This window comes from Hibiscus syriacus, unplaced genomic scaffold (assembly GCF_006381635.1).
Source record: "Hibiscus syriacus cultivar Baekdansim isolate YM2019G1 unplaced genomic scaffold, ASM638163v2 tig00003041_pilon, whole genome shotgun sequence".
In the NCBI taxonomy this organism is placed as follows: domain Eukaryota; kingdom Viridiplantae; phylum Streptophyta; class Magnoliopsida; order Malvales; family Malvaceae; genus Hibiscus; species Hibiscus syriacus.
Genome location: NW_024061960.1, coordinates 10,335,160 through 10,355,851, shown reverse-complemented (window position 1 = coordinate 10,355,851; position 20,692 = coordinate 10,335,160). Strand labels below are relative to the sequence as shown.

Sequence of the window (20,692 nt, the reverse complement as noted above, 5' to 3'; positions counted from 1 at the left end):
CTGTTTCTGGAATTCCTAATATGTAGAGACTGTTTTATGCAAGTATTATTAGCTCCTCTCTAAGTTTATGCATGTTATTAAATCTTTCTAAGGTCCTGGAATTTTGCAGTAGCCGTCTGTTGGCAATCAGTACCAAGTAGGCTATGCTTTGTTGATCTATAGCGCCAAGGAAGCTTTAAGAATCTTTTGTTAACAATGGTGACCATCAAGTGGTATCGAGTTTGCTCGCCATTTTGTATCAACATGGAAGATTATACCTAACAACTTTTAGATTATCTATACGATGGTGTAAATCACCTTCTCTTACCGACTGCTAATTGTATATCAACAATTCAACATGCGGACTTAATATATTTATATTAGAGAATGATCTTTTAAAATTTTAGGAGATGAAAACAGATTATTATTAATAAAACCCAGTCCATCCCTGTGAACATGGAAGATCATAATACAAATCTACTTTCATTAATTACTAAATAAATATCTCAAGTGATGATTGAAGGCAAAGGTTAAAAATATTGATCGGAGTCCACTTTCAAGGCTGACATGGAAAGCTTTAATTGGTCATAGTTTCTTAATACTCCATTCCTAACCACAGAAGAATCTAATCTCCCTTTCCCTCCAGAAATATCCTGCATATATTTATTTGTGTCGACTATTGGACCCCAAAGAAGTGTGGACTCTGCAAGTATCTTCTCACAGTGATAACAAATAGCACACCAACTGTTTGATAAAATTACCAGCTGACCCTTTTTCCTGCCTCTCCGTTTTATCGATTGGCTCTTCCGTAGATAGTAAAGCCTGCAACTTTCTCATCATATCTCTTAAATGGCAGAGAGACTCGCTCTCCCCCTTCTCCTTCCGAGTCCCCCACCTGTTGAAACCCCATTTTTATACCCATTCCACCAACAGAACTCGACATTACAACCCAATTCACCACCTCCACCGGCTCCAGTCCTTCAAGACCTCCTCCTCCGACATTACTCCAAGTCCCAACAACCCATCGACCCATAAGTCCGAACCCGGACCCGTCTCGGCCGCTCACGTGACCTTAACCGTGGGAAGCGTTGGACTCATAACAACCTCTCTGCTCAAGGTCAGCAGATTCTCAACTCCTTGATTGATCCTTCTTTTGATTCCAATAAACTTGATGCTGTTTTAGCTGAGTTGTTCGAGCAATACCAAGAAAACCCAGATGTGGGGACGATTTTTTTGACTGCTGAAGTGCTGGGAATTGTTAAAGCTTTGGGTTTTTACAAGAAATCTGACTTGGCTCTGGGTGTTTTTAATTGGGTTAAGGCTAGAAAAGACTTTTAGTCCTGAATAGTTCGGTTGGTGCTGTTATTATTAGTATGATAGGAAAAGAGGGGAGGATTTCTGTGTCTGCCAATTTGCTTAATGGCTTGCACAAAGAAGGTTTAGTCTTGATGTGTATGCTTATACTTCTTTGATAACCGCGTATGCCGGCTGCGGGAGGTATAGGGAATCAATGGTGGTTTTCAAGAAAATGGAAGAAGAGGGCTGCAAACCTACTTTGATTACTTATAATGTGATTTTGAAAGTGTATGGTAAAATGGGCATGCCTTGGAGTAAGGTCATGGCTCTTTTTGATGGGATGAAGGTTGATGGAGTTGCTCCCGATGCTTATACTTATAATACACTTATAAGTTGTTGTCGTCGAGGATATTTGCATGAGGAAGGGGCTTTGGTTTTGATAAAATGAAATCGGCTGGTTTTAGGCCGGATAATGTTACTTTACAATGCATTGTTGGATGTTTATGGGAAGTCTCGGTGACCTAAGGAAGCTATGGAGGTTTTAAAAGAGATGGAGATTAATGGGTTTGCCCCTAGTATTGTGACTTATAATTCGTTGATTTCTGCTTATGCTAGGGATGGTCTATTGCAGGAAGCAATGGACTTGAAGACACAGATGGAGGGAAAAGGATCAAGCCTGATGTTTTTACCTATACCACTCTTTTGTCAGGATTTGAAAAGGCTAGAAAAGATGAGTCCGCAATGACGATTTTTGAGGAGATGAGAAGTGCTGGTTGCAAGCCAAATATTTGTACTTTCAATGCTCTAATTAAGATGCACGGCAACCGTGGAAAGTTTACCGGAATGATGAAGATTTCGATGAGATCAAGGCATGCAATGGTGCACCAGATATTGTTACTTGGAATACCCTACTGGCAGTGTTTGGGCAAAATGCTATGGATTCCGAAGTGTCAGGAGTATTCAAGGAGATGAAGAGGGCAGGGTTTGTACCAGAAAGGGACACATTCAACACTTTAATCAGTGCATACAGTCGCTGTGGTTCTTTTGAACAAGCCATGGCTATTTATAAGAGAATGCTGGAAGCTGGAGTTACCCTGGACCTTTCTACATATAATGCTGTTTTGGCAGCATTGGCACGGGGAGGGCTTTGGAAGCAAGCTGAGAAAATACTGGTTGCTTCATGTTTATGCCAACGGGAAGCTGGTAGATCGGATGCATGCCCTTGGAGAAGAGATATTCTCTGGTATCATCGAACCTCATGCCGTGCTCCTAAAGACCCTTGTTTTAGTTAATAGTAAATGTGACCTTCTTGCGGAGACGGAGCGAGCTTTCTTGGAGTTGAGGAAGAAAGGATTTCCACCGGACATAACTACTCTAAATGCCATGCTCTCTATTTATGGCAGGAGGCAGATGGTTTCCAAGACAAATGAGATCTTGAACTTCATGAATGAGAGCGGCTATAGTCCGAGCTTGACAAACTACAATAGTTTGATGTATATGTATAGCCGCACTGAAAATTTTGGGAATCAGAAAATATTTTAAGGGAAGTTCTGGCAAATGGAATAAAACCAGATATAATTTCCTATAACACTGTTATATATGCCTATTGTAGAAACGGTCGAATGAAAGAGGCTTCACAGATATTTTCGGAAATGTGTGATTATGGTCTTGTCCCAAATGTGATCACTTATAATACCTTTGTTGCAAGTTATGCAGCTGATTCCATGTTCGAGGAGGCCATTGATGTCCAGTTCGTGATTAAGCACGGCTGTAAACCAAACCAGAATACATACAATTCCATAGTCGATGGATACTGTAAACTTAATCGTCGGGATGTATTTCCAAGGACGAAAAATTAGATTATCAGATCGCATTGTGGAAAAATGGTCATAGAAGGTTGTCATCATTTGTCGTGTTCATCAATTTGAGCACGCAGAGAAAGCAGAGACGTGATCTCGTTGTGCATGATTTTGTGTGTTTCCTTGAGGCCGGCATGTGGCCTAGACCGGAATTTACCTATCCATGTAGCTGCCCGGGGGGGAACTTTGTAGTATATAGTATATAGCTGATGAAACAAGAGGAATGGGAGGAAGAGGGGGACTGAAAATCTTTAGAAAGGTATATACAATTGCCTTTTTATACCAGTCAAATAGAAAATTATGTGCAATTAACACATTGTCTCTGCAAAATTTATCTCAAGGAATGTTTGATAGGCTTTTCTGCTCATGCAATTAATTGTTCATGATTACTATATCTTTGCCTTTTGGATTTCCTGATTTGATTTTAGTCAAACATGTGTATGAAATAGCATATCCGAGTGTCGAACACCGATCCTTAATGAAAAATGAAAAGTACCAAAAACATTAGTATGAAATAGCATACAGGCAGCAGGATTTGAGGGATCCACACCTAGCTAGTCCAGATGACAAAGTCCCCGTCACTTGAGCAATTTGATCCCTTTGATGGTTTCATTCCAGTTCCGTCCCTGCTCGTCGGGGTGGTTAACTCGGCTTCGTACCACCAGCTATATCCCTATTAAACCCCTAAGAAAATGACATTTCTCATGTACTAGCAAACCCAAGGCGTATGCCGGCAGGTCAAACATGCCAACTGGACAAACCAGCTAATCAAACTGCCAACCCAATATTCTGTATTACAGAAAACATAAAAGGATTAGAAGAATGGGTTGGTAGATAAGGATGTTTCTCAGGGAGCTGCGTTTTCCACGTCAGCATAATCATATGCTGATGTGGTTTCAAGCTGGCTAAGGCTTAATCTTTTAAGATTAGGTTGAAAAAAAGACCAATTCTGTGTCTCCATTCAATTATGGAAAGATCGTTGCATTCATGATTCATCAATATCCATATTCCATTTTCCTTCTGAATAAACAAGTGGATAAGGTCGGTTATTTTGTATATAAATCCCCACACGTCACTTCATCAAAGAAGATGATTATAGAAACAAATTACAAAGCAGACAGAGTTTCAGATACCAGATTTCAGCCTTCTTACAGAACTGCAAATCTATAGCTAAGGCAATACAATGAGTTGGTGGTGGGCAGAGTCATTGGTGCTGCCAAGGTAAAATTCAATCAGATTCTTTTTTCTTTTCTTTTCATCTCATGATCGAATCTGTTGCCTTTAATTCAATCAACCCTTTTCCATTTTGCAGAAAAGAATGGAAGAACATGATGAACCATCGAGATACAAGAGTGTTGCGCTTGTAATCGGCGTCACGGGCATTGTCGGCAACAGCCTCGCTGAGATTCTTCCATTATCCGATACTCCGGGTGGACCGTGGAAGGTCTACGGCATTGCTCGTCATGCCCGCCCTGCCTGGACTGATCATTTACCTGTTGATTACATACAATGCAACATCTTAAATGAAGAAGAACACGAGATAAACTATCGAAGCTCAATGATGTCACCCACATTTTTTATGTGGCGTGGGCCAAGAAATCAAGTGAAGCCGAGAACTGCATTGTCAATGGCACTATGTTACGCAACGTGTTGAAAGCTGTAATCCCGAATGCCCCGAAGTTGAAACATATATGCTTGCAAACCGGCCGTCGACATTATACCTGTCCGCCTGATTCATTTGGCCAGGTTCAGGTTCAGCCCCATGATCCTCCTTTTCGTGAGGATCTTCCGAGACTCAAGTTGTTGAACTTTTGTTATACGATTGAGGATGTTTTGTTTGAGGAGGTTAAGGGAAAGGATGGATTGACATGGTCAGTTCATAGGCCGGGTCTGATTTTCGGGTTTTCTCCATTTAGTTCGATGAATATAGTTCGTAGCTTATGCGTTTATGCGGCGATATGTAAGCACGAAGGCAAGCCATTGAGATTCCCGGGGAACCGTCAAGCGTGGGATGGGTATTGGGATGCATCCGATGCGGATTTGATCGCAGAACATCAGATATGGGCAACAATGAACCGTCACGCGAAGAACGAAGCCTTTAATTGCAGCAATGGAGATGTGTTCAAGTGGAAGGACTTATGGAAAGTATTGGCTAACCGGTTCGGTATTGAACATTACGGATTCCAAGAAACAGATGAGAAGCTGAGCTTGGCTGAGATGATGAAAGACAAGGGTCCGGTGTGGGATGAGATCGTGAGAGACAATGGTCTTTTGCCAATGAAATTGAACGAAGACGGAGCATGGCAGTTTGCCGATTCGGTGCTTTCCGGGAAGTCATTGTTGGATAGTATGAATAAGAGCAAAGAGCACGGATTCGTCGGGTTTAGGAACTCGAAAACATCCTTCCATTCATGGATTAATAAGATGAAAACTCACAACATTGTTCCTTGATTTGAGATTTGACTTACTAAAGTTGTATTAAAGGGGATTGATTATATTTGTTGATTTGTTTTCACCATTTTCGTCTATTACAAAGATTTTAGAGTTCTGAAAGCAATACTGCAAGCTGCTCATCAGACACTTCAACACAAGCCCCCAATGATCCAGCAAGCCTTGCAGTCAATTGATACTTGCACTATACAACAACAAAACAAAGAAAAATCAATAAAAAAAATAAAATTAGTAAATCCAAATAAGGAAAAATATCTACAAGAATCTTACACAAAGCTGTTCTCCTCTGTTAATTATATCATAAAAGAATGAATAACAAGCACAATAGTCTTCAGCAAAACATAAATATTCCTCCTTTCTTCTAGATTCTCCAACAACCTAGTCCAGCAAGCGACGAGGGAAAGCAAAACATTGTTTAAGAAAATTTTCCTGGGAAGTTAAAATTTTCCGGGAAAGTTTGCATAAATAAGAATGAACCTGAAAGATAGAACGACCACTGGGTTCACCAAAGATTTTCTTGACACCCCTTTGATCCATTATCCTGATTGCTCTCTCAAAGTTTTTCCCAAACAGCCAACAGGAAATGCAAGCTACGATGGAAAGAAAAATTAGTAAAAAAAAACACCCAAGAAGTTAAAGATTTCAGGGAAAATGGGTATAGCTCACATTGATAACTGCTCCTCGTTTACTGGCCAATTTGAAAACGAAACGCATCAGAAGATAGCTAAAGTTTGAGACTACAGATAATATTGAAGGGGAAAAAAAAGACCTGAATGAGTTGACTCAATTGTTTTCCACACGGATTCGGCAACCAAATGACTTGCACTCATTCTTTTCTTGGGCTGGTTTCGGCTACTTCCCCAGAAAATGATAAACGGCAAAACAACCAACTTTGACGATGGCCATATATGGACAGAACTTTGTGTGTCTGTGTCGTGTATTCCTAAAAATAATAATTTTTTATAAGATTAAATCATAATTTTATGTGAACATAAATAAAATAAAATCTTCTAATTTTAATAAAATGAAATTGACAGAAAAAGTTGATTTATTTTTTAAAAATAGTTTGAATGAGTATATTCTGTTTATAATTTATTGTTTATCGAAAACTAAATAGAATACTACAATAAAGCAAGTTTTTTTAATATATATATATAATTAAATTAAATCATTTAATTTAAAGTGGATAGACTTTTCCGTTACTATGATGATGCGAACAAAATAATATTATTTTGGTATAATTATTGATATTCAAGACGAAATAATTTTAAGTATTGGATTTTAAAAATATTGATTTTGTAAACAAATTTTTATACAAATTATTTTTGACATTAAATGATTTCGCCTGCCAGTGACAACCAATTGTCATTCGTCATTCAAGACAAGATCGATATCAAAATATTCACATTTTATTTATATTTTTTCATCAGATTGGTTTTCCACAAAATATACTAAAAATCGACAAAAACTTATCTAAAAGTTAGGTGTGCTAATACTCTTATATCCTTTGATTGTTATCTAATGAGGTTGATTTTTTGGTATGTTGTTTTTCTCTTGAAATAATGTTTCTCAACGTTTGAATTTTCGAACGAACACTCCAAACTTCTTAAATACGAGAAAACCTTCAAACCTCTAAGAATTGTAGTTTTTTTTAATTTCATCAATTTTGAGTGACTTTCATGGAAAACAAATTATATTTTTGATACTGATTTTAATACGAAATACAACTGATTACGAACAACGATTCACTACCAACGATAATCTAAAAAGTACATAGCCATAGAGTGAAAAGCTTGATAGTTTAATGACAAAATCGATATACCCTTTAAGTTTAATGCCTAAAAAGATATTATTTTAGACATAAATAATCGTACTAACATAATAGTGTATTGTTCATATTATCACATCATTTAGATTTTAATGTTATGATAGTATAATAAATGTCAAAATACAAAATTTAATATTATAATCGGAATAGATAGAAAATTAATAATAAAAACAATTATATTATCTAAATTCAATGATAACGGGACAAAAAGGAAAAAAAAAATATAGCAGGCATCCTAACATCGAATCAACTGATTGTCACCTTATCAGTTTGGTTGGTTAGTTTGACTAACAAGTTAGGTTAAATGGCTAATGGTAGTTGCCAAAATCCCAATGTCCTTCAATTTAAGGAAGCTGTCTCACAAATTTTATTCCTACATCTTTTTATTTTGATTTTGACACAAAATCTACAGCCTAACTTTGTCGTCTTGTTGCCTCGATTTTTTTAATTGAGACACCTTTATTCTTTGTGATTTATGAAAACTGATTAACTAGTTCAATTATTGGTAAATATGAATTTAAATTGCTGTATATAAATGTTAATTTTCTAATACTTTGTAAATAAACTGTTAATTTTCGGTCTAGTGAATTAACACTAAAGTTTAACAATATTACCAAATTAAATTAATTTCTCAGTTTTCATAAATATGGGTACCAAATTCTAAAAAACTAACATAGAGAGACTAACTTTTCAATTTTCATAAGATATAGGGATGGAATTTCTAATTTGACCAGAGGCAACTTTACACTAGAAAGTAGAGGGTTTAAAGCAAAATGTGATATAAACAATGAACATAACGGGAATCAAACAATAAAACAATGTTGTTTTGTTTGCCTTTCATTTCTGTGGGATGCATCCATATCAGCTTCAAGAAGATTAAAAGTCGAGAATCAACGGATAAGATCAAACCGGAATCGGAGCCGGTAGAACTTCCATCGGAAACCCCTCTAGTCGCCTGCTTCCGTCGGAATCCAGAATCCTCCTATAGCCAGCCCTTCAGTGACTTTTTGAACCAATCCCACCTATCGTTTGATGAACAAACTTGCAAGAAAAGTTAGTGTACTAGACCTTATAACTCCTACTGTATTCAAGAAATTGTTTTAAGTATCCCTTCTTCATCTCCGTCTGCGTTGTACGAGTAGATATCGATCGGTGCCGTCGTGCACACCATGGCATGTGTTTCACCACATTATTCGAAGAGCCTCGGTGTTGATCGAGATAAATAACAATCACAGTTATGTCGTCATGGAAGTGGCGTCTTATTCCCTTTTCGATTTTCTTTATATCGCCGTATCTCATCTCTCTTTTCTTCGCGACTTCTTGAAGCGCAGCTCTTACCAGTCTCTTAGCGATACCCTGCAAGTAATTCAAGCAAGTTGAAAAATCAATACCAAGATTGCTATAGAACCGTAGTCTTTTTGTTAATCGATAAGACGAACACGGATACTAACGGCTCTGGGGTTTCTAAAAACGATGTCGACGGCAGTTTCGTCACTCAACTGCTCCCATAGGCCATCCGATGCAAAGATCAGAAATAGGTCTTGTGGCTTAAGCTTCCTAATAAGGATGGAGGGTTCGGCTGTAATAACCGGTCTTTTAAGCGGAACAGGGTTTCCGAATTGTTGGAAGATTGGATCTCTATAAAATCAGGCTTCTTCAAGTAAACATCACCAATGGACCTTGACACCTGAAAGAAACAAGAGAAACACGGAAAATCAACGATAATCGTCACAGTTTTAATCTTAAAATCAATGCTGAAGTTAAGTGAAAAGAAATAAACAAATATTGAACAAAAAACCCGAAAATGAGAGAGAAAAAGGCTACATAGTTGCATAAGCTCGGCATTATGGTTCAAGGGCTGCAATTCCCCAACTTCATGCATACAAGCAATGCCTGGAAAGAAATATGTGCATGCGAATCGAATTCGTCGAATCGAAACATGAACTACCCTAACCTATTATAATTGAGTTACCATTAGATTTGTTTTGTACCTGGATTATGCCCTTAATCCTCCAAACTCCACGAGTATACACCACTATGTGAGAATCATCCGGATGAAGTGCCTCGACCTCCTTCCTGACTTCCTCAACTCCGACATTGTGATCCGTCGACAGCCTCTCTGCCACCACCTTATTCTTCTTATCCTCTGAAAATCTCTTGCCGAGAACTGCTCTCGAGTCACCAAGATTCGCCACATATAACACATCATTCGATATCGCACCAACTAGACAGCATGATCCAACCGAAGCAATTTGAGGCCTCACAGGCAATGATCGCTTCACCAAATGCAAAAACTCCTCTTCCGTAGCATTGAATGCCTTCTTTATCACGTCTGCAGACAACCCCCCTTGCTCTGTAGCAAATTCTGCAATTAAGACAAATAAATTAAGGGTAAGAACATAGAAATTAAGAGAATAACAAGCTATGCTTTCCATCAATATGTTGATGCCCAAATTCCATCATCAAATGCATAATAAACATGCATGATAGTCACTTATAAGCTTTGCGAATAACATGAACAGACAATACATCCTGCAACAATCTCTGGATGAAAGAAAGAGACTTACCTAATCGCGGATTCATAAATATCTTTTACGATAACAACACAAAATTTTTATAGGAGGATAACCATAAATCAAATTTCAGGGTGTAAATATACACTTGTTCACCCTAAACCACACATAAATCAGCCACTAGGCTTACCATGAAAACCTCTTTGCCCAAACATAATAATACTAAAATAGTTATTGAAGAATCCATTAACAAATATGTATAGGTTGTTAATTGTTAAAAAAAATTCTGAACAAATATTAAATTATATTCATAGCAGACTATTCAAAAATAAATAAAAAAAATAACTATAAAAAATTTCTGAACAAATATTAAATTATATTCATAGCAGACTATTCAAAAAATAAATAAATAAATAACTATCGGATGAAAATGAAAATATTGATGCTTTTCAATGATTCCATAGATTATCTTGAAGCGTGCATGCCATGATTTCCACCCCATACACATAATCATTCTATGCACATGCAACAACAAATCAAAGCATACAATAAGGGGGGAAATTACACGCAAAGGCAACAAAACAAAGATGAAGACAACTCATTTCCAATAATCTAAAAGAACCCAGAAAAATGTTGAAAGGGCATAGAATAATTACTGTGAAGAAAAGGGAAGAGATGCTTGTTGACAAATCTGGAAGCCTCAGGTCCACCATGACCATCATAAACACCAACGTAGGTACCAAAAGGGGATGTAAACACCTGGCTTTGATCTTCAAGGCTTTCATTCGCTTGAACAACGGCGATAGAGTAATCACCGGAAGCGTGAGGTTCAAGGTCAGTATGCCACATGAGACCATCCCCACCGGCCCTCAACCCAAAGCAACGCTCGAGCGGCCTAGCGAGCGATCGTAACACCATCGTCATCGTGGTCGACCTTTTTCTTTCTCCGAATTCTTCTTTTTTTCTTATTCTCTTCAAACCCCTTCGTTAATACGTATATAACGACCCTTCCTTCGTGGTTTCCTTGTTAGATTATTCGTTTTGTTGTTTTGGATGATTTGGTTTTTCTGCGATGGGTTTGGCTGTACAGATATAGTCTTTCAGGGTCTGTTCACTTTGGGGGGGGGGTTTCCCTTCCTTTTTGTTGTTGCTGTGGTTTTTCGGGTTGGTTAATGAATGGTTTGTAAATATATAGTAAGAGATAATGGCGGAAAAGAAGAAGATGCCGCGTGATGAGGAAGATGACCATGACCAGATGATACTGCTGTACTCTACGCGTTAAGTTTCCTTTTTTTTGCCCTTTTATTTCCACCCTACTTTTAGCTTTCATTTCGTTTTCATTGTTAAAAAAATGCATTTTAAGATTTCCCACTCATGGTCTAATCACATATCTCATCCCTATCCTTTATGAAATTTAACAAGCGATACGCATAATTTAAATGGATAAATTTTACCAATTTATTGAATAAATATTGTTAAATTCATTTATTTTAAGACAAGTTATATTATTGATAGTCTAATTTTTGATTCTATCTTTCTACGAGGAATCGATAATAATTTATTAAAATTTGATTATTTTTTTTTATTTTATGAAAATCGAAAAGATAATTCACTTGTGGGTAAATACGTGAACTTAATCTACCGATTCTTATTGATTTGTACTAATTTATTGTATATGAATTATTGAATGATTGATTTTTGTTAATATCGCCGTATGGTACATTGAATTGTTGATTTTTAGGTTAGAAATTTAATGCCAGGGTATGACAACTATCTAATTAGATTATCTTATATTTTATAAGTTCGATAATCGAAATAAATTAACTTTTACGAAAGAGATGTAGGAACCAAATAATTTTAGTGGTTAAAGAATTAATTATTATTTTTAAAGGTTTTATGTTCAAGAACAACGTCTGCATGTTTAAGCGTTTATTGTCTAATGGTTGACAATCTTTCAAACAGATACTACATTGTAATAAAATAAAACTTTTATGAAATAGATAAAGACTCGTAATTAAACCAATCGTTGACTTACATAAAAATGATTTAACAATAATGTTTAACTAGGGTTTTTAGAGTAAGTTTTTATCTCGTTAATGCCCAACGTCGGTTGAATGGCCATGCTCACATTCAGTAAATGGTCACTCTAACGTCTGGAACTCTCACCCCAAAGCCTACGGCCCCGGCTCTTGCGCCTGGTATTTCCTTCTTCCCTCGCTCTTTGAATACCTTTTCATGTAGTACTACGGTCTCATGTATTGCAGACAATGCTTCCGTGGCAATGCCAAGGAAATTGGATTCATCAAGGTACACTTCTGATTATTTTAATCATAATCTTTGTAATTGTTTGTTTAAACAGCTTCTTAATTGTGTGTGTGCATATTGTCTTCTTTGCAGTACCGCTGAAGAGTTATATATGGTGTAAAGTCACATGCCTGCAAACAGGGTTGAAAGAGATTGGAGTTTGTGTATTGTTGAGTTTGACTTGAAAGTTTATGAGTTTGAAATTGTCTAGTTCAATTTGAATTCGAAATAAGCTCAACTTGACTCGAAAGATTGCAAGCTTAAGATTTTTAAGTTCAACTCGAAATTGAAAATTAAAATTCGACTCGGGCTTGAAAAAAATTTGTACTCAAATTATTTTTAAATTTAGCTTGATTGAAGTTCAAACTCGAGTTCAAACAAGAACCTTAAATATAAGAAAGTCTTATATTGTATTTTATAAAAAGTATATATAAATGTTATTACTATTAGTAGTTTAATTTAAAAAACAAACAATTTAATATATTATTTTTTTAAAGTTGTTTGTGAGTTTTTCGAGTCAGATTTCAAGTAGTTCGCTTAAACTCATAAAGAACCCGAATCTAGTCCATTCGATTTGAGTATTGATCAATTCGAATTCGAGTAGCTCGTGATCTATCTCGTCTCATTTACAAATCTATCTGCAAAGATTGAGAGAGTTTAAACTTCGTTTAACATGTGATCCAGTTGATTGAGTATTGGTTATAGTATTTCAATAGATATTAGGGTTTGAGTTTCATTAACAATCTCGTTTGATGTCATATCAAAACAAACATTTTCTAATTGGAAAAAAAAACAACTTTAAATTTGCTAGCATCATTCCACAAGTCAGCTGACTAAATTGCAAGCTGATTAAAAAATAAGACCCTTTCTTAGTAATCCGATTAAATTTTGATAGATTATTTTATTTATGAAAACTTGTTAAGGTAATATAGATTCATGAATATAGTTAAGTGTATTAATCAGTGGCGGATCCAGAATTTAAGAATGAGGTTCAAAATTTTAATTTTTTTCTTAAAAATAATGGGTATGCAAAAATTGTATTTTTTTTTTCCTTTTTTCCTTAACACATTAAGCTAAATTTAATGACTTTTTCAAAATAATGAGATGTACTTGGTCCCTATGGAGGCTTAGTGCATCCGCCACTTGTATTAATCGTAATATTTTACAAAATTATTTTGCTACCTACATGTATGTTTATACATACTTCATATTCTTCATTGATTGAAGTGGTATTGATGTAAAGTTTAATGTATACTTCTGATTGAAGAAATGGGAAAATTGCGTTTACGTCGGTGAAAAGTACTTAATTTTTTTGCAAATAAAATAAAGGTTTAATTGTAAAATTGAACCTTTAATTATACTCTTTTTTAGTTAAGTATTTATTTTCTTTTATCAGGATAAGTATTTAATTTTTTTTGGTGGGAGGGTTATAAAAAAGTCGATAAGAAAGTGAGATGTGAGAAAAATGATGTTTTAGGTATAATTTATTATTTAAAAATGATTTAGTACCTCAATGAGAAAAATATATCATTTAAGGGTCAGTTTTGTTATTGAGCCAAAAACAAATCTAAATACTGAGGTCATATTCATATAATATATGATATTAAATTACCACTCAATTATCGTGAGAGAATTTATACAAAATGCAGTAAATGAATAACTGATACATTATTTCGCTCTTTATTTCATACTAATAATATATAAGGTTTGATTTATGATTCGGTGTATGAACTATACTTATTTTTTATTTTGGTATCTAAATTTTCTCGATCCATTTTTTTCATTTCAACTTTTAAAAAAATATAACACGTGTCATATTGTTATTGAAGATTCATATTTTTAAAATAAAATGAAATGATAATTATAATTTATAAAATAAAAATGCGTATTAAAATAAAAAAGTAATATAATTTAATAGAAAAATCGTAAATAAAACCTTGTGACATATTATGTTTCTTTATTGATATCATTTTTATTTTTTAAATTATTTATTAATTCATTGACGGTATATATTATAAAAAATAATTAAATTTTAGAGACTTGTATTGATATTTTTGTAAGGTGTTACTCTTTGATTTTGATAGTTGTGTGCATTTCTAATGTTTAATTATATGCATTAATACATACACATCAAACATTAAGTACCCAAAGATTTTCTCATCGGCTCCAACATAGAAAATGTAGGTTGATTTGTAACATTCACCTAACACCCCCAAAGAACGAATAGATTTAAATCCATTCTTTAAAAGTACCCCTAAATTATTAAGTTTATGGTTGGTTCAAGTTGTAAGCAGTTTCATATCGCTTAAACAATGTCTCCAATTCGAGTTATTGTGTATGCAAAAAATCCCTGCTGGAAGGCTCAAACCACCAAAATCAACTTGATATCGCTTAAACCACAGCGACGAACAAGAATTCAACGATGTTTCCTTCTCCGCTCCCAAAACGGTCTCAACCTGTGGACCGGAGGCGGCCTGGAGGTCAAGTGTTGCAAGGGAACAATGTTGATTCGGCGGGATTATCAGCTGCTACCAAGATGTTAATCACTTCAACGAGGAGTTTATCCGTTTCGTTTCAAGGTGAGGCCTTCTCGCTTCCGATTAGTAAGACGAAGTTCAAAGCTGGTTCTATTTTGACTACGAAAGCAACTCCCGAGAGGCGTAGAGCTACTCTGGTGAGAGATCACGGGGAGAACTCGAAACCCGTCCATCAGCACCGCTGGCCTGTGAGAACCCGGCAAGGGAATTCGGGTTCGAGTCCATTGTGTAGGAGTTTGGATTATTTTGCTGAAAGGAATTTACTAGGTGGATCTGGTGCAGTGCTGGTTAAGTCATTGCAGCAGTCTTTGATGCTTGATGATAGCAGTAGGAGGATATCTTTTGAAGCGGGAACTTAAAGCACCACTAACGTGGCCTGCCTTCCGCTGCCATTGTTTCAATATGATTTTTTTTTTCAGTAAAGAATGCATAATTTTAAGAATCGCGATAGGCTTAAAAGTTGCCCAAAGCTTATGAAATGTATTTGGCTGTGGTTAGGGGGCATTATTTGATTTGTGGATTGTGATGATGCATGGAAACATCGCCACCCCCATCAATTTGCACTAAAATAAGAGCAAAATTGGGTTCATTTGCACTAAAATAAAATGACTATTGGTTTCACAAAGAGACCAAAATCGACAAGATGAACATCAAGGAAAATCAATTTAATTGGTTCAAAATTTAGATTTCAGTGTTAAATGATGAAGTTGCTTAGCTGATTGGCACTATAATTAGTTGTGTAGTTAGCAAGTTGTTAGAATGGTGGTTAGTTGTTATGTTAGTTACCAAGCAGTTACTTGGTTATAAGCTGGCTGTAAACATTTGTATAAATAGCAGTATGCCTTTAGCTCAATAACAAGATAGAGTATTGGTTCATTGTATTGACCTCTTTTGTTAACATTCTCATATGGTATCAATCGCCATAAGATCCTGGAGCCATGTATTTCTTGCTGCGAGACTTGTAGTGTGCATATTAAGCTTGAAAGGTAGCTGCTCAACTATTTGGTATGAGGTTCTTGATTGATTAACAGATTCTTTACGTGGTTCTTGTTCTTTTCTCTTCTGGATGTTATGATACAATGTTCACTAACAAGAAAATCAATGTGGTACTTGATGAACAAATTTCTTGTTGTGGAAACAACAAGTTTTGCTCACGGTGCGTAGTCATAGGCTTGAACGCCTTCTCACCGGTGCAATGCAGTCTCCTCCAGAAATGACAGTTGATGAAGATGGCAGCTTGATTCCAAATGAAGCGTATTATGACTTTGTCGCCCAAGATAGTGCATTAGCGTCATGGTTACTATCTACTATTAGTCCACACCTTTTGTCACAGTTTGTGGGAGCTGACACAGCCTCATCAATATGGGCTACGGTGTTGCAATATTTTGCAACAAGGTCTTCAACCTCGGTGATGAGTTTACACTGCAAACTTCAATCTCTCAAGAAGGGAGAAGATAGCATGCGAGTTTACATTGCTAAAGTCAAAGAGATTTGTGATGCTTTGGCCTCGTGTGGAAGTCCTATTCCACTTGTAGGACATATTGCCAGTATTTTAAAAGGTCTACCTCGGGAATATCAGCCCTTCATGGCTGTTATTACATCGAGTAGTGATATGCTGCCCTTAGATAAGGTTTGTACTATGTTGATAGATGCAGAAACTCAAATTGCTGGTTTTGCAGCTCAAGAAGAAGTAGTGACGGATGCGGCTCACGTTGCTCGTGGGGCTGGCACAGGTGATTACACCAAACGGTCTTATTCGAATTATAATAGAGATCATGGATTCACTGCTCGGACAAGTGGCAGGACAGGTGGTCGAGCAGGTCAAGGGCGAGGTAGACCACGGGTTCAATGTCAACTGTGTGGTAAAATTGGGCACTTAGTTGATAGGTGTTGGCACCGTTATGATGAGACCTTTCAAATAGTTACTAATACTCAGTCGAGGTATGATGAGGAGTCTGCTCAAGCTCACACTGCTGCATATGACAACTGTAATTGTATGTGCGCCTCGAAAGGGTCTCAGTTACATGCTTCAACAAGTGCCAATACTTCTACAGCTGAGCAGGATCAGTGGATCATTGACTCTGGAGCCACTCACCATGTTACTCCAGATGCAGATATGGTAACTCATAAGACTGGATGCAGTGGTCCAGGTAAGTTAATTGTGGGTGATGGTGTCTCGTTATCTGTTGGTTTAGTTGGCAGTACAGTCATGGAATCTGCCTCTAGAATACTGCTTGTCATGATTTACTTCATGTGCCTGGAATAACTCAAAATTTGTTGTCTGTATCCAAGTTTGCTAGGGACAACAATGTAGTGTTTGAATTCGATGCACAAGGCTGTTGTGTTCGTGATGCAACTAGTGGAGAGGTGATTCTTCAAGGAAGAATGCAAGATGGACTCTATATGTTTCCTAGTAATACTGTCTCAAATGCTTGTAAAAATGCGTGTGTAAATGTTGCTTCAGCTAGTAATGCTTATAACCTTTGGCATAGAAGGTTAGGACATGCAACATATGAAACAGTTGCAAGTGTATGCAAAGCTATGGATGTTCAAGTCAATAAAAATGTGAATAAAGTTTGTGAAGCATGTTGCATTGGTAAGAGCCATAAATTGCCCTTCTGTAACTCTAAAACTGTTTATTCTAAACCTTTTCAAGTAGTTTTCACAGACATTTGGGGACCAGCTCATGTAGCTTCGAATGGTTTTCGCTACTACTTGTCCTTTGTTGATGCCTACTCAAGGCACACTTGGGTCTACTTTCTGAAAGATAGGTCACAAGCTCTAAACACATTCAAGGTGTTTCAGCAGATGGTAGCAACTCAGTTTGGGCTGACTGTGAAGGCTGTGCAAAGCGATTGGGGTGGAGAGTATCGCAGCCTGTCAGCCATGTTGCTAAGAGAAGGGATTGAGCATCGTGTTACCTGTCCGCATACGTCTGAGCAGAACGGTGTGGTCGAGAGGAAGCATCGACATGTCATAGAACTCGCCTTGGTTCTATTAGCTCAAGCTACTATGCCATTGCGTTATTGGTACTATGCAGCTACTACTGCGGTGTTCCTCATCAATCGACTCCCTACTAGAGTTTTAGAAGGGCTGTCACCCTATGAAAAGTTGTTTGAAAAGAAACCGGATTATGAATTTATGAAAGTTTTTGGGTGCAAATGCTTTCCTCATCTACGGGTGTTTCAGCAGCACAAGCTCGAGTTCCGTTCACAACCTTGCACGTTCCTTGGCTATAGCCCTCAACACAAAGGCTATATGTGTCTAGCAACTAGTGGACGTATATATATTTCCAGACATGTTGTCTTTGATGAGTTTACTTTTCCATTTGCAGGCATTGGAGAGTCGAGTAACATGAGTCAAGTCAACAAACGAAAATCTACTGAACTTGAAATTGTTGTTGACATGAGACATTGAGTGGTAACACAGTTGGTTCGAGTCTAGGAACAGATTCTGCTGATAAGGATGTGGCTGGATTGTCTGAAACAGTTCCACAAGAAATGATTGGTGCAAATGAAGATGTTATGCATGGAAATTCTGGTCATGTGGATCAGGATTTATCTGATCATGGTGAGTCTTCACTCGAAACTGCTGCTCGTGAAGATGTGCATGTAGGAGGTGCCACAGCTGAAGTTGTTGAGTCAGCAGATCTGAGGCATCCTGTGGCAGTAGTTGATCTTGTTGACAATGCTACCTCCTCGAGTGATGGCAATGGTGTTAGTGTGGTTAACCGCCATTCGATGATGACGAGGAGTAAGTGTGGTGTATTTAAGCCAAAATTGTATGTGGCTAGTTATGCTGACATGGAACCCCTTAATGTTCATGAAGCAATTCAATCACCTCACTGGAGAACAGCAGTGCTTGCTGAGTTAGAGGCGTTAAGGAAAAATGGTACGTGGACATTAGTTAAGTTGCCTGAAGGACGCTCGGTCGTGGGGTGCAAGTGGCTCTTCAAGTTGAAGAAGAATCCTGATGGCTCTATTAGCAGGTATAAAGCGCGATTAGTAGCCAAAGGATTTTCTCAAATGCCAGGGCACGATTTTGGAGAGACATTCAGTCCAGTCGTTAGATTTACGACGTTGAATGTGGTCCTTTCTCTGGCTGTTACTAATGGCTGGCAATTACGTCAGGTGGACGTGAACAATGCTTTCCTGCATGGTGACTTGCATGAAGAAGTGTACATGCAGCAGCCACCAGGTTTCGAGCGAGTGGCTGCAGATGGTAGTCCCTTGGTGTGCAGGTTAGAAAAGGCTCTGTATGGTTTACGCCAAGCCCCTCGGAATTGGCATGACAAATTGAAGAACTGTCTTCTCAAAATTGGTTTTAAAGAGTCTTCAGCTGACACCTCGCTGTTTGTCTGCTGGAAAGAGGGTAACTGTGTTTACATACTTGTGTATGTAGATGATATTGTGTTGACTGGGAATTCAAATGAACAGATTGATGAAGTGGTGAAAATTCTTGGGAAAGAATTTGCCTTGAAAGATCTTGGTGACTTGCATTATTTTTTGGGCATAGAAGTTAAACGTTCTGGCAGTTCGTTGATTCTCAGCCAAAGGAAGTTCATTCTAGAATTGCTAATGAAGACAAAGATGAGCACTGTTAATCCTGCTTCTACACCAATGCTCGCATCTGCCAAGTTGAGTCATGATGCAGGAACATTGCTACCAGATGCATATGAATATCGAAGCATTGTAGGTGCGTTGTTGTATGCGTGTCACACTCGCCCGGACATAACCTTTAGTGTTAACAAAGCAGCACAATACATGCATGCTCCGAGACAAGAGCATCTTGCTGCTGTTAAAAGGATCTTAAGGTATTTGGTGGGAACAATTAACCATGGCTTGGTCATTGCACCAGCTGTAGCAGGTTTTAATATAGTAGCCTTTGCTGATGCTGACTGGGCTGCAAGTGCTGATGATCGCAAGTCGATCTCAGGTTACTGCGTGTATGTTGGTGACAATCTCGTGATGTGGAACTCCAAGAAACAAAAATCAGTGTCCAGATCAACTATGGAAGCTGAGTATAGAAGTGTAGCAGACGTTACTGCTGAGACAACATGGGTGGATTCTCTTCTAAATGATTTAGGCGTTGCAAGGCAGAAAACTCCAATAGTTTGGTGTGATAACAGCAGTGCTGTAGCTATGACAGCAAACCCAGTTTACCATGCCAAGAGTAAGCATGTTGAACTCGATGTTCACTTTGTTCGAGAGAAAGTAGCATTGAAGCAAGTGTTGATTAACTATGTGCCTGGAAGTCATCAGGTTGCTGATGGATTTACTAAGCCACTAGCTGCTGCTCGGTTTGAGGTGTTTAAAGCCAAGGTGAATGTGCAGTCTTTTCTTTGGAGGGAAGAAGAAGAAGCTGGGAGAATGTTAAATGATGAAGTTGCTTAGCTGATTGGCACTATAATTAGTTGTGTAGTTAGCAAGTTGTTAGAATGGTGGTTAGTTGTTATGTTAGTTACCAAGCAGTTACTTGGTTATAAGCTGGCTGTAAACATTTGTATAAATAGCAGTATGCCTTTAGCTCAATAACAAGATAGAGTATTGGTTCATTGTATTGACCTCTTTTGTTAACATTCTCATATTCAGCATTAGTAATTTTTTAATAAATACCAATACCTACTTAAAAGGTATAATATCAAAATTAAACCCACAATATTTATCAAAATTGTTATTTTGATCCATATTTCTTTTAGTATTTTGACTCTCAATATTTGATTTTAGGGAAAAAAGACCCCTAACGTGTCTTTGAATACTCACTCGGACTCTTTTTCTTTTTCTCTTGATCATTTTGACTATCAATATTTCATTTTAATTTAAAAAAGACTCATATTTTGGAGCGTTACTCATTTATTAACTAACCGTTTCCATCTACATAAGAATATTTTTATCTTAAAATTAAACGTAAAAAATAAATCAAAAT

The 20,692-nt window shown here is 37.1% G+C and overlaps 4 pseudogenes; 2 read left to right on the top strand and 2 right to left on the bottom strand.

Moving 5' to 3' along the window:
* The first annotated feature begins 649 nt into the window (after positions 1 to 649).
* On the top strand, positions 650 to 3,482 carry LOC120173224 (annotated as a pseudogene).
* An 820-nt stretch (positions 3,483 to 4,302) lies between these two features.
* Positions 4,303 to 5,652, top strand: LOC120173200 (annotated as a pseudogene).
* LOC120173213 lies at positions 5,279 to 6,505 on the bottom strand (annotated as a pseudogene).
* Positions 6,506 to 8,370: 1,865 nt separating this feature from the next.
* LOC120173190 lies at positions 8,371 to 11,046 on the bottom strand (annotated as a pseudogene).
* Between the last annotated feature and the right edge of the window lie 9,646 nt (positions 11,047 to 20,692).